At 37.1% G+C, this 9,267-nt stretch overlaps 1 pseudogene; it reads left to right on the forward strand.

Moving 5' to 3' along the window:
* Nucleotides 1-805: 805 nt before the first annotated feature.
* Nucleotides 806-1,783, forward strand: LOC132027661 (olfactory receptor 2T33-like; annotated as a pseudogene).
* The last annotated feature ends 7,484 nt before the right edge of the window (nt 1,784-9,267 follow it).

Here is a 9,267-nt window from a genome sequence, read left to right on the forward strand (position 1 = left end):
TCTGTCTTCCTATATATCCCCACAGATTCATGACACTGTGCATCTTACCTGGCAAAAAGTAGCCATTATTCTGTTTTTAGAGATCTAGATTATATATTCTTTCATCTTGGACTGGTTTTATGGCTGTTCAGAATGGTTTGGTAGATATCCAGCTAAATTCATGGGACCAATTGAAACAGGGTCTCCTACTTTTCTGCCATCATCCCTGTCCATCCAGACTAAGTATTTTAGCTCCTAGACTTGAAAATATAAGTCTTTTCTAGAAAATTAATGCCTTCTTGACATAAATGATATCAAGAAAGATGATCTGATTTTGACATTTTTAATTCAATTTCAATAAGTCCAAATATAGCACATCAGTTTACAATAAATTTTTCTTTGTTTTATATGTATATATATCAAGGACCTAGTTTTTATATAGTTGAACACATTGATGTAACTCAGCTTCTAAGAACTTTATGCATGATATAATAGAAGACAAGACACTAACATAAATTAAAAATTATTTTAATAGTGTCCTCTTGTTCACTTATATTGGTGTCATGTGGCATAAAAACACACTTATCATATCCTTGCAATGGATCAAAATATTTATTATCCTAATGTATCAATAATAAATGTGGGGTACTTATTTTGAAAACTTTGAAAGTAAGAATAATTTGGAAAAAGTTGAAACTAATTTTATGTCCAAGTCAATTGTTTTAAATGGCAGATGAAAAATTTGAAAAAGATTTTATCATTATTAAGGATGTGCTTATCAATAAAAAATGTAATTTATATAGACAATTGCAAGTGATAAAAACTTTCATCTATTTATTCATTTACAGTGTCACTCCACTTTGAAATCATGAACATCTGGAATACCACCTCAGATTTCATTCTTCTAGAACTCTTCAACTACACAAAAGCCCATCTATTTCTCTTTGTGGTGGTTCTGACAATTGTCTTCACCTCCCTCATGGTCAATGCACTCATGATTTTCCTGATTCAGCAGGATGTTCAGCTCCACACACCCATGTACTTCCTACTGAGCCAACTCTCCCTCATGGACATAATGCTGGTCTTTACCATTGTGCTCAAAATGTCAGCTAACTACTTGACTGGCAAGAAGTCCATATCCCCTGCTGTCTGTAAGTTACAGATCTTCTTCCTCACTTTGGGAGGGGGTGAGTGCTTCCTCTCAGCAGTCATGTCCTATGACCGCTATGTGGCTGTTTGCCACCCACTGAGATACCCCATTATCATGAACTGGGAATTATGTCTGAGAATTACTATGGGGTCTTGGTTCCTTGGGGCAGCTGATGGGCTCATGTAGGCTGTTGCTACCCTGAGCTTCCCATTTTTAGATGCACATGAGATCAATCATTTCTTCTGTGAGGCCCCTACTCTGATGCATTTGGCTTGTGCTGACACATTTGCTTTTGAGTATGTGATGTAAAGCTGCTGTGTATTAATGATTCTGGTCCCATTTTCTCTCATCCTGATTTCCTATAGTTTCATCTTAGCTGCGCTTCTCCAGATGCATTCCAAAGAAGCTCGCAAGAAGACATTTGCTACCTGCTCTTCACATCTCTGTGTGGTGGGACTATTTTATGGAGCTGCCATTTTTACCGATATGCAACACAAATCTTACAGGCCAGCTAACAGTGATAAAGTGGTGTCTGCCTTCTATAAAATCTTCACTCCTTTGTTGAATCCCCTCATCTACAGTATGAGGAACACTGAAGTCAAGGGAGTCCTGAGAAAGTGCATGGGTCAGTGTGCTTGCTGCCTTAAGTCATGACTAAGATTACATTGATTTGCCTCTGATTTAAAGGTTGTATAAAAAGTGACTGTGTGGGATTTCCTAGATAAAAGTTAAATATGTGTTATATCTATATCTGCTACTATTTTACATTGAAATGCAGACAAACCTCCATAGTTTGGATATTTCCCTAGGTTGTCATCAATACATATAATTGGAGACTGTTAAAAATGCTTTGATAGCAAATAATTAAAATGTTTTTACATCACACCATACAATAAGTATTTGTTCAAAGAATGAACTAAGCAGTCAAACAATTTTCAACATCAATTGTAGTTTATTTTTAATTGTGGTATATCTTATACACACTAGAATGCTAAAACCTGATTGGTCAACCAATTTCAATAAGGTGGGCCTGTAATTTACCCACTAACTAGTAAGAGGCAATTCTTACCAGAGCAGAAGTGTTTTTCATGAACTTTTCATTGAAATCACTCAACCAAGATAGAATTGCTGGTCAGATTTGCATCTCTATTATGTAGTTTGGCTTATTGAGGAATTTTGCTTCAGTGAAAACAAAATGGGAAATTTTCATATCATGAGTCTTTTCCTCAACTTAATATGTTCTTAAAGATTCTGCCATGATTTTACATTTATCAACAGTTTGCTCTTTTGTGTTCCTAAATAATATTCCCATCTCTGAATCTAACACTTTTTGTTTATTTACTACTTTGGGGATGAACCTGTGGGCTATTTTTAGTCTTGAACTATTATGACAAAAATAGTTTTAACTTCCCTCTTGTAATCACATGTTTCTATTCATTTGGTAGATGCACGACTAATTTTTAGTAAACAGTGCAACAATATGTTTGTTCAATTTTACATGCCTACCAGCAAGTCACAGGAGTAACACTTGCTCCAGTTGATAGCAATTGTGGGTAACATCAGCCTTTTTCATGTAGCTATGCTAGTATGGATATATTAACTCATTTTGTTTTTATTTTGCATTTCCATGATGATGTGTTTCCAAGGATTTTTTAATTACCACATTGTCTGTGGGCATATCTTCCTTTGTGAAAGATCAATTTTCACTTTTTTAAAGATATTATTTATTTACCTGACAGACAGAGATCTCAAGTAGGCAAAGAGGAGGGCAGAGAGAGAAAGGGGAGAGCAAGCTCCCGCCAAGCAGAGAGCCTAATAAAGGTCTCAATCCCAGGACACCGAGAACATGACCTGATCCAAAGGCAGAGGTTCAAAAGCACTGAGCCATCCAGGTGCTCACTAATTTTCCTTTTTTGGGAAAAAACAAACATGTACATGCTTCTGATGCAAAAACACGTTGGTGGTTTTGTAGGAAACACTATATGACATTCATAGGATTATTTGGAATTTCTTAAAAACAAAGTTATATTTGGGTTACTAGTTAGCATTTTTTTCTGATAAATCTGCTCTTATTCAATTTTAAAAGTTTACTTATTTTCATTAAAATTAATATTTATGCAATTTGTCTCATCTTCAATGTCAATTGAGCTAAAATTATAAGTTTATTTGTTTGTTTTAATTATGCATCATCACAAATTTCAATTCCACTGGTGGTATTATGCCTTTAAAATTTGATATATTTTACTCCAATAGTTCATTTTTGTCTACTTAAGGATAAAAAAATAGTTGACAGAATTTAAGGATCTGGTGTTCTTTTCAGGATATATCTATATATCTATATCTATCTATATATATAACTTTTATTGGTAAATGATTATATATCTACAATGATATCTGGCCAAGAAACTCGGCACCTTTATGGAGGTTGTTTTTACAAGGGAAATAACTACAAACATAGATATTAATACATCTTTATATTTACAAATTTATATTTGTGTGCCATTCAAAGTCTTTGACAGTAAAATGCAAAATATACTTTAAGAAAATAGTTTAATAAGAGTTTGGAAAAGAATTTTGTCCTTTTTTTAAACTTTTGCCAATTTAGCACTTTAGTCAAAAATTTATTCTCTATATCACATACATAAGAAAAAGTAATAATCAAAATAAAATAATATCAGAAAACATGGAAAGTTCCAGTTTTGCAGGTTTTTGCAATATTTTGTAAATGAAATCTACAGACCTGAGAATCCTGGTGGTGGGTATTAAGGAGGGCATGTACTGCAGGGAGCACTGGGTGTGGTGCATAAACAATGAATTCTGGAACACTGAAAAAATAAAATTAAATTAAAACATGCAAGCAAACAAGATCTACTTCTTGTTGAATTTCTATTCTAGTTCTGTTGAATTTGTCTTGAATGCCACACTATAGCATATCTAATTGAGCTCCACAATTAATTGCATTTTAAATCTTGTCTGTTCCTCTAAACATGGTCATGTTTGATCCGAGGTTAATTTTATTAAATATGATTAAGATACACAAAGTGAATTATTTAAACCTTTATTGAGATGGAATAAAAATAGTTTAACATCAAAAGATATAAGTAACAGAGAGACAAGATGGCAGGGAAATTGGAGGAGGCGCCTTTCAACCTGTACCCTAAAGTGAGCTGATTACCTCCCAAAGAACTCTGAACACCCACGAAATCAGCCTGAGATCAGATTTTTACACGTCTGTATCTCTACAGGGGCAAAAGACACCAGTGGGCAGGTGGGGCAGAGTGGGAACATCAAACTGATATTGGAAGATAAACAATGGGGGGAGGGAGCCACCAGTGGCGACCCATTGGAAAGTAATACCCCAATACGAAACTGCCCAGCATCTGGGGACCAGCATTAACTTGGAGACTGGTTGAAAGCACTCAAAGAGAGCAAAGCATCAAGAGGGTGGGGATTTCAGGAATCAGGGTGCCTAGGGACAGGGTCTTAGGTCCGGGACCCAGGACAACCTCCCCTGGTGCTGAGCCAGAGAGAGTGCTGCGGAGAAACAAGGTCTTGGTCCCAGAGCCACCAGCGTGCCTGAGAATGCATGGGATCCAGCTCTTGTGAGGGGCTGGGAGCCTCACCAGACAGGAGAATGTGGAGCTGTGGTAACAGAGCCTGAGAAGCGTGTGCCCCTCACCCTCCCCTGAAAGAGGTGCCTGAAGGCCCAGCTTGACGCTATTAGACATATGCCATTCCACCTGAGCCCCAGATGCCTGCGAGACCCTCACCCTCCCCTGAGAGAGGTGCATGCAAGCCTGGCACTATTAGACCCAGAAAGACCAGGCACTCCCAGCCCGGGCCAGGGGAAAATCTCAGTGTGCAATCATTGCTTGAAACCTCTCTGGCAGTCTGGAGATGCCCAGACAGCCGACGTTGCCCTGTTTTGGGGTACAAGCAGAAGATCCTCCATCCTCAGGGACTGTGACATGGATCCTCTTCTGCAAGTGGCCAAGGGGGAATTAATTTGGGCTCTGCAGCCAGACTGAGGCTTCTCTCTCAGAGGGAGGTCAGGGCGCAGTTTGCTTTCCTCTAAACCTACAAAAACCATCAAAAGTGGTCAAGGTGAGAGAGAGGGAAAAAAAAAAGTGAACAAACAAAAAATCGGCCAAAGGGGCACTTGGGTGGCTCATTGGGTTAAAACCTCTGCATTCAGCTCAGGTCATGATCCCAGAGTCCTAGGATCAAACCCCCACATCAGACTCTCTGCTCAATGGGGAGCCTGCTTCCTCCTTTCTCTCTGCCTGCCTCTCTGCCTACTTGTAATCTCTCTCTGTCAAGTAAATAAATAAAATCTTAAAAAAAAATTCCTCCAAAGAACAAAAGCCTGAAAAAAAGTGTTTCCTCAGAACCCACCCCCAGGAAGACTTAACTAAGGGAACATCATTGACTGAAAACCAACGTGGCAGGGCTCTCCCCCAGAAAACCAACCAGTAAAAAAAAAAAAAAAAAAAGACATGAGAACAACAATCACTACATAGGAAAACTTATATTTTTAACTCATTCCCATTATTATTTTTTAATATAAATAACTTTTTAACCTATTTACCATCACAGTGAGATGCACAGTACATCAAATTCCATAATAAATTTCTAACCTGAAATTTTTGATACATACACCTTTGTTTTTCTTTTGAATTTCTAGTTTTTAACTTTTTTTAAATTTTAGTTTAGTTTAGTCTAGTTTATACCTTTTTTTTAAATTTTTCTAATATTCATACAAAGTTAAACGTCAAGGTAATCCTCCTACCACAATCAATGTTAGCCCTATAGGTAAACGAATATTTAATCCCACTTTATCTTACGAAAGTTGAGTCCTTTAACAAATATTTCATGATACATCCGGGAAGAATCAAAACAAACTTCCTCACCCACATTGAGAATTTATTACCACTCTCCCATATTTTTCTTCCACAAGTGTTTCTATGTTATTGTGTTTGTTTTGATAGTATATAAATCTTACAATTGGGGTTCGTCTGGACGAGGTTCTAACTTTAGTTGCTTGTAAATATATATTTTTTCTCTTGTCATATACTTTTATCAGTCTTTTTGTCTGTTTTTGTTTGTATACTTCATCAGTCTTACCTTGGGGCCCATTTGGGCTGAAACTTCTATTTTATCTTCCCTTATTTTCCTGTCTCTCACTCTTTTTTTTTTTTCTTTTTATTTTCTTTTTTCTCTCGTTTGGGTGAAGAATCCTGATTGCTCAGAAGCTTTCCAGGGTGCACTTTGAAAACACCACAGTTGATACATCCAGCTACATCTATTCAGTCATCTCCCACAAAAATGACTAGGAAGAGGAATGCCCAACAGAAGAAAAATACAGAGGATGGACCTGCTGGAACAGAGCTAATGGCTATCAACATAGGCAATATGTCGGAAAGAGAATTCAGGCTAACAATTATCCAGGCAATAGCTAGGTTGGAGAAAGCCATGGATGACCAAATGGAATTGATTAGGGCCGAACTGAAAGCGACTAGGGATGAAGCTCACAATATCAGGGCAGAGTTGAAAGCCACCAGAGATGAGTTTCACAATGCTCTCAATGAGTACCAATATAATCTAAATTCTCTCAAAGCTAGGATAACTGAGACAGAAGATAGAATTAGTGATCTGGAGGACAAACAGATAGAGAGAAAGGATCAGGAGAAAGCCTGGAACAAAGACCATGGAAGCCACAAAAACAGAATCAGGGAAATAAAATATGCCATAAAACATTTCAACACCAGAATTATTGGAATCCCTGAAGGGGAGGAGAAAGAAAGAAGTCTAGAAGATATAGTGGAACAACTTGTTCATGAAAATTTTCCCAGTCTCATGAATGGAACCAGCGTTCATGTACTAGAGGCTGAACGGTCTCCACCCAAGATTATACATTCCAAAAGAACATAATGACACCTGATAATCAAATGAGGAATCATAATTGTAGGTATAATCTCTTGAAAGCCTCTAGGAAAAGGAGGCTACTTACTTACAGAGGAAATCCCATCAGAATAAAATCAGACCTATCCACAGGGACATGGTAAGCCAGAAAGGGATGGCAAGATTTATTCAGGGCACTGAATGATAATAACAGGCAGACAAGAATACTTTATCCAGAAATACTGACATTCAAAATGGATGGAGAGATAAAGAGTTTCCAAGACCAGCAAGCTTAAAAGACTATGCAACCACCAAGTTGATACTGCATGAAATACTAAGGGGGGTTCTATAGAAGAGGAAAAATTTCCTAAGAATAGCATTAAACAGAAATAAATAGACAATATACAGAAAGAAAGACTTCAGAGGTAAAATGATGTCAATAAAACGTATCTATCAATAATCACTCTCAATGTGAAGGGCCTAAATGCGACCATAAAGTGGCACAGGGTTGCAGATTGGATAAAATGACAGGACCCATCCATATGTTGTCTACAAGAGACCCATTTTGAACCTAAAGATACACCCAGACTGAAAGTGAAGGGATGGAGAAGCATGTTTCATGCCAATGGGCCTCAAAAGAAGCCTGGGGTAGTGAGTCTCATATCAGACGAATTAGATTTTACATTAAAGACTATAGTCAGATAGAGAAGGACACTATATCATTCTTAAAGGGACTATCCACCTAGATGATCTAACAGTTGTAAATATCTATGCCGCCAATATGAGAGCAGCCAATTACATATTAAAACAGTTAAGCAAGATAAAGAGTCATATTGATATGAATAAACTAATCATTGGAGATCTTAACACTCCTCTCTCAGAAATGGACAGATCATTGAAGCAAAAAATCAATAAAGAAACAAAAGCAATGAATGACACATTCGACCAGATGGACATCATAGATATATACAGAACATTCCACCCTAAAACAACAGAATACTCATTCTTCTCAAGTGCACATGGAACCTTCTCCAGAATAGACCACATACTGGGTCACAAATCAGGACTCAACCGATACCAAAAGAGTGAGATGACTCCCTGCACATTCTCATATCACAATACTTTGATACTGGAGCTCAATCACAAGGAAAAGTTCCAAAAGAACTCAAACACCTGGAAGTTAAAGACCACCTTGCTTAACAGTGCTTGGATCAACCAGGACATCAAAGAAGAACTAAAACAATTCATGGAAACCAATGAGAATGAAGATACTTCAATCCAAAACCTATGGGATATAGCAAAGGCGGTCCTAAGGGGGAAATACATAGCCATCCAAGTACCCTCAAAAAAATTGAAAAAAACAGAAAACACGAGCTATCTCTACACCTTAAAGAACTGGAGAATCAACAAAAAATCAAACCTACTCCAAGCATAAGAAGGGAAATAATCAACATTAGAGCTGAGATTGATGAGGTACCCAAATTTGGCATGAAGAAGTAAAACTTTCTCTATTTGCAGATGACATTACTCTTTATATGGAAAAGTGAAAAGACTCCAACCCAAACTACTAGAACTCATACAAAAATTCAGCAATGTGTCAGGATACAAAGTCAATGTACAGAAATCAGTGGCTTTCTTATACACTAATAATGAAAAAAAGAAAGGGAAATTAGAGACTCAATTCCATTTGGTTGAGCACCAAGAACCGTAAGATACCTGGGAATAAACCTAACCAAAGAGGTCAAGGATCTGTACTCGAGGAACTACAGAGCACTCATGAAAGAGGTTAAAGAAGACACGATGGAAGACCATCCCATGCTCTTGGATCAGAAGAATAAACATTCTTAAAATGTCTATAATGCCTAGAGTAGTCTAGACTAATAATGTGATTCCTATAAAAATTCCACCGGTGTTGTCCAAAGAGCTGGAGCAAATAATCCAAAAATTTGTATGGAATCAGAAGAGACACCAAATAACTAAGGAAATGTTGAAAAACAAAAATAAAACAGGGGGGACATCACATTACCTGATTTCAAGATTTACTACAAAGCTGTGATCTCCAAGACAGCATGGTACTGGCATAAAAACAGACACATAGACCAGTGGAATAGAATAGGGAACTCCTCAAACTCAACACACACAAAACAGACAATCCTATAAAAAATGGCAGAAGATATGAACATATACTTCTTCAATGAAGATATACAAATGGCTATCAGACACATGATAAAATATTC

This window comes from Mustela nigripes, chromosome 12 (assembly GCF_022355385.1).
Source record: "Mustela nigripes isolate SB6536 chromosome 12, MUSNIG.SB6536, whole genome shotgun sequence".
In the NCBI taxonomy this organism is placed as follows: Eukaryota; Metazoa; Chordata; class Mammalia; order Carnivora; family Mustelidae; genus Mustela; species Mustela nigripes.